Source organism: Felis catus, chromosome B4 (assembly GCF_018350175.1).
Source record: "Felis catus isolate Fca126 chromosome B4, F.catus_Fca126_mat1.0, whole genome shotgun sequence".
Taxonomy (NCBI): Eukaryota; Metazoa; Chordata; class Mammalia; order Carnivora; family Felidae; genus Felis; species Felis catus.
The window spans coordinates 111945502-111951707 of NC_058374.1; the positions used below are offsets into that span (position 1 = coordinate 111945502).

The 6206-nt window shown below is 39.3% G+C and overlaps 1 long non-coding RNA gene across 1 annotated transcript; it reads left to right on the forward strand.

The window, feature by feature from the left end:
* Positions 1–2100: 2100 nt before the first annotated feature.
* LOC123386840 lies at positions 2101–5986 on the forward strand. The gene is made up of 3 exons (XR_006601283.1): positions 2101–2263; positions 2573–2705; positions 5093–5986. It is a non-coding gene; the product is annotated as an uncharacterized LOC123386840 (long non-coding RNA).
* Positions 5987–6206: the final 220 nt, after the last annotated feature.

Genomic DNA, 6206 nt, shown 5'->3' on the forward strand with positions numbered 1-6206 from the left:
ATCACATAAAACATTTTTTTAACATTTATTCATTTTTGAGAGGCAGAGAGAGACAGAGTGTGAGTGGGGGAAGGGCAGAGGGAGAAGGAGACACAGAATCTGAAGCAGGCTCCAGGCTCTGAGCTGTCAGCACAGGGCCCGACGTGGCGTTTGAACTCACGGACCGCAAGGTCATGACCTGAGCCGAAATCAGACACTTAACCTACTGAGCCACCCAGGCATCCCCAGATATCACATTTAAACCTCACAATGACTTTAGAAAAAAGGTAGCATTTCTTTAACCTCAATTTTACAGAGTTGGAAGCTGAGGCAGAGGGAAGTTAAGTGCCTAATACTACACAGTGTATAAATGGCAGAATTGGCAAGGCAATCCAACGTCAGAACCAGTGATAGTGACCACTGTTACTAGAATGATTGATTGTTTCACCTGTGAGCAGAGTACTTGAAAACGTTACTTAAGGCACAACAACAAGGGGGACATTTGGATTTATCTCAAATGTAGAAGAGTCTTACATTAAGGGCACCGGTGAACATGTGCACACACGCACGCACGCATGCACGCACACACGCACACGCCCATTCCGTAAGGATTGCCTGATGGCTCAGCACATTTTGGTTATTGCACGGCTTTTGTTTTCTTGTCTTGAGTTAAAAAGACTTTAACAAAGCTCCCATAAATAAGAGCCCAAGTAAATAAAAATCTCATATTTGTAGTGGTACACTAATAAGCTTAATAACAATAATCCACAAACATCTGCAATCATAAAATAAAAACTTCATTACCATTTCAATGCAGTCACTACAAATCCTCAGGTTAGCCAGTACACCAGCTGTGTCCTGTGTGCTTCACAACACAAACAGCAATTCATTCCAAATTACCACTCTCTGTTAGTGACTCTTGCTCCCTGGCTCCCGTCCCAAACACTCCTGCTGTTCAGGTCTATTGTTTCCCCCTGCTAGAAGCCTTTTATTTCCTGGGAAAGCTTGAAGGACTGTCTCCATGAAAAACTAGGCTAATCTTCTAACTTCTGATCTCCCGCTCTATGTCCTCCAATATTCTGGGCGCACTCAGCCTTCCTTTCTCTCTATCCAAGTGACATCGAATATACATTTCTAGAAGGTGTACAGAATACCTCACCCAAAGAATGAAATTAAAGGAGTTAACAAAACTTATGCTATTTCATAGCTCTGTAAGATGAACTAGTTTGAGATTCAGATAATGAGCTTTAGTCTCTCTATAGGAGCTGTGGAGTTGAGAAAACTCCCTCTCCGTAATTCCTGCCATGGGCCTCTAAGTCATCAAATTCCATATAAAATTACAGAGGACTTCCCTCTGAGAGTTTATGGCCTCAGAACAGCAGGTTAAAAACCAGATTGGTGGAAAATGAAGGGTAGTCTTTTAGCCACATGTAACACATATCCCAGCTTATAGAAATTTTATACTACTTAAGAGATCATACTTAACAGGCAGTTTATTTTTATGCTGCAAAATACTTATCTATTCCTTTTCATCTGGAACTGAAACTTTTTTGCAATTCTGAATACAATTGAAGAGAAAGAATGAGAGGGTATTTGATCTTAGCCCTACTGATCCGAGCTGTACTGATATACAAGATTTCAGGAAAACATTGTCTTTTGGATTAACTCTTCCACCGCACAAGCATAACCAAGAGATTCATTTCTTCTAGGATATGGAAATTCTAGTCTATTCCCAGTCAAAATAGGGGTCATTTAAATACTTCCTCTATTTATAATTTCTAAAAGGATGCTAGAAAACATTGGGAGAAATGTACTTAAAAAATTATCTTGGGGCGCCTGGGTGGCGCAGTCGGTTAAGCGTCCGACTTCAGCCAGGTCACGATCTCGCGGTCGGTGAGTTCGAGCCCCGCGTCAGGCTCTGGGCTGATGGCTCGGAGCCTGGAGCCTGTTTCCGATTCTGTGTCTCCCTCTCTCTCTGCCCCTCCCCCGTTCATGCTCTGTCTCTCTCTGTCCCAAAAATAAATAAACGTTGAAAAAAAAAATTAAAAAAAAAATTATTTCTGTTTTGTTGTTATAACCCAGTACCTTGTACAGATGACCTCACATTGTTTTCCTAGGGACCTGGGGATCTGTTCGTAAAGATTCTTCAAATCTTCATCTGGGAGCCTTTTATGGTGCAGGTCGGTAGCTTTTTGGAGCCACGAGCTTATATCAGAGACCATCTTCCCCTTGGAATATAGCAGCTGACTGAAAACGAAGTTAACCCTAATACCATGTACCACAGGTATCTTGACTCTTTGATGTGCCTATTTTGACTCCATCAGTAAAAGAGGATTGCTCTGCTGGCTAACATAGAATATAACTCTGCAGAGATGAACCATGGCAGTCATTTATAACACCATACACCCTTTCCCAAGCAGCCTGTTATACAGATGAAACACTGTTTTTACATGGCATATTTACAAAGGCAAGAGGGAAGAGGGTAGAAAATCTGTCTGCAGGGTTCCATTGAACATTACAGAGATAGCTATTGGGGAACACTTGTCCATAAACATGGTAATGGGCTCATTTTCACAGATTGGATATTTCACAGATAGATCCCATCTCAAGGGCCACTTGGAAATCTTGACAAGAAATGTGCCACAAAGAAGTACAGGCATTGTGATATGAAGAATGGAAATGGGACACCCTGAAAAGCTGATTCATTTTAAACACGAAAGCCAAGGGTGAGTTAACCTATCACTTATTGCTCCTTTATAATCTTCTCTTTGGCAGCCAGCAAACGGTACTTGATGTATTTTTTCAAGATAGAAAAATAAAGTGACATCTGTTTATGGAATTCACCAGCAGGTCCACACATTGTGGGCTGTTTTAACAATTGGTTTCTAAAAATAGATTTAGGACAAATGTAAGCATTCTTTGGCATGGTTAGAGTCATCACAGACTGCCTACGTAATCAACTCCTGGCACCTGAATGCCTATTTTTAGGAGACCCAAAGGAGTGAGCTGTGGTCATTTTGGAGACATTTATGAGGCTCCGAGTAATTCATAGATGATGGATTTCCATTATGAATGCAAACTCTCAGAAACAAGATTCAACTTAAAGGAAACATTTTTGTCTGAAAGCACTACCCTAAACCTTGTTTCATCATTCCAGAGTATTGAATCATAATACACTATTGTGAATTTACTATGCTTACATAGATGGTTTGTATAGGCTGGGTTCAAAGTGCACCATTCTTAAAAGGGACTAGGAAACTTTATCAACTCTGAACACCAATAGTCAGGTGACAGTCATGCATCAGTGTCAGCATATGATAGGAGAAGTCAGATTCTGGGAGGCAAAACAACTTAGAACGGAGATCCAAGCACAATATTTGATGACTCCAACTTGTTGCAGACAATGACATTTAGTACCTTCTGTAGACGTAGGATAGAAATAGTAGGGATTTGGATAACTTTTTCTGGAATAGTTAGAATACCAAATCAAAAGCTTACAAATCCTTATAGGAGACAAATAATCATACTCTTTAACAGGAGATTCTATCTATCTATCTATCTATCTATCTATCTATCTATCTATCTATCATATATCTATCTATCTTCCTCTCTAACTACCCATCTATCTACCTATGTACCCATCTGTTTATACACACACACACACACATATACACACATAATATACAACATTTTTGTTTAGAAAATATCTGTGTACTTGAAATACATTAAATATCTCCATATGCATAGCATTGTCTAGGAATAGTACACAATAAACCAATCAAATAAAATCTATATTAATTGGAAATATATGCTTTAATTCAGACGACTAGATACTGTTACCCATAAAAGTAAATGAGACAATGGAACCCTTTTGGAAGAAATTCTTGATTTAAACAAGAAAACAATGTTGATATTTTATACAAGATAAGATTAGATTCATATGTCTTGTTTTTGTGGCAACCTCTAATAAGTCTTTAAATACTCTGATACTTGCTTCATCCTTTACTTTCCTCTCTTCACATTCTATCTTCACATATATCCCTGATACTGGTGATTACGACCCTCTGGACACTTTCATTCTGTCTTCTTGATCAGTAGGTTTCTTTAGAATGATCTCGTTTTCCAAAGGCCAGCTAAGTTGTCCTATCATTAAAATGCCTTTTGATTTCTAGAGATGATTATTTCATTTTGAAAATCTTTCTCAACTTCTTGGGAGCTCAAGTGTTGACTACATTAACAATGTGGTAGAAAGAAAAATGTGTAGATATTAAACTTCTGCTAAAGATAATTTGGAATTTAGGGGTAAAGGCAGAGGTGGACACGGGGGTCAGAGGAATGGGATAATTAAAACCACTCTGATTAAATTCAGCCTATTGAAATATTTCAATGAAATGAGAATGATCATTCATGCCCTGAGGGAAAACTGCCATTCCCTTCTGGATGGAATTCCTATTTTTGAGAACTGCAAATTTGCTAAAGTGGTAGATTCGTCCAAAATTAGCTTGTAAAATGCTTGCAATAAGCAACATCTCCAAATCATGGTCAAATGGCATTTTCTACAGATATTCCACGACAAAATATCTTATATAGGCTAAAGTACAGCTATCAAAATATCTTCTATTTCTTCAGGGTTTTATTACCATGTTTTGCAAGTTTAATATCATATACTGAGCTGATATGAGCCAAAAAGCAATACATTTCTCTGTCTGGCAAGGATATCTAGCTTCTGTACTTCAGAACCAAAGGAAGCTGTCCTCAAAAATATGTGAGGTTTCTTCATCCAATAAAACATTGCTAATGCCATGGTTGATCACCTGCCTCAAAGTTTATCTCAGCAAGTCACATGAGCACTATTAAGTGCCCACAGCACACAAAACCCTTTATGGTAATGATTAAATGACACAATATTAGTTTAACAAAAACAGGAAAAAAAATTTGAATACGGTGGGTGATACCTACTAAGAGTTCAATAACAGTTTCTTTCCTGACTCTTAATGGGTTGGGGGAGGTTGGGATGAAGAGAATAGGAAAAAGTTAAATGGTATTCAAGAAAATGCTAGGTGGTTCTCAGTGTCAAGGATGGGGTAACACTGATCTGTCCCTTCTCTTTCAGATCCGTTGATGTGTCAAGGTGCAGATTTACAACATGGCCAATTTGGTCTGGAGAAAGCAAAACGTGACTTCTCTCATGGGAACTGAATCCACAATCCTATCCTTCTAGTCTTAGATTCTAATAGAAATGAAGAACAATGCAAATGAATGGTGATTTTAGAAATCATCTTTAAATTTAATCCTTTGACGGACAAATTAGTGTGGTCCTCTCCCACCTATCAATAATACCTGAATAGCCTACTATGCTTTCATCTGGCAGAATCTGTTGGAAAGTTATTTGTGTTGTTTTCCATTTATATAGTTCAAGGTAAATCCCAACAGTACTATAAACCATGGGAATTTTCAAGCCTACATAGCCCCTGATCTTTTCAATAGCCCCAAAGGGTCCTAGGCCCCCGTGAACTCAGACTCCAAGTAATTTGAGAAAGTCTCACTCTGTTCTGAAGATCTAAAGGCAGTAAATCAGTTGCTCTGGACCCTGTTGGGATTGAGTCTAATAAGGGAAGTTTCCTTATAAATAACCATGGGATTGATTAGTGGCCCAATAATAAAACCTTTTTTTCCCCCCATAGATACGATGGATTTGGAGAGTGTAATGGATGAGTCTTTCCCCTTTCCCCTTGAACTGAGCTGATCTTGATGTGTTTGGCAGTTAGAATATGGTACAAATGATGCTGTGCATTGATACCTCTTGGGACGCCATGACAAGTCCAAGGGGCATAGAAAGGATGTGGAGGAGAATCTATGTGCTTCAGCCAACAGCCCTGGCTGAGTGTCCAACACTGTATGAGTGAGCATCTTGAGCTCTAGCCCAGTCTGTCCTCTGGAGGGATGCAGCACCAGCGGACAGCACAGGGAGCAGAACTGCCTAGCTGGGCCCTATTAACTCACAGTATCTTCAGGGATAAAATAATGATTGTAGTTGTTCTTTTTTTTTTTAATTTTTAAAAAATGTTTTTTATTTATTTTTGAGATAGAGACAGAGCATGAGCAGGGGAGGGGCAGAGAGAGAGGGAGACACAGAATCCAAAGCAGGCTCCAGGCTCTGCCTGAGCTGTCAGCACAGAGGCTGACTCAGGTTCGAACTCATAAACCAAGAGATCATGACCTGAGCT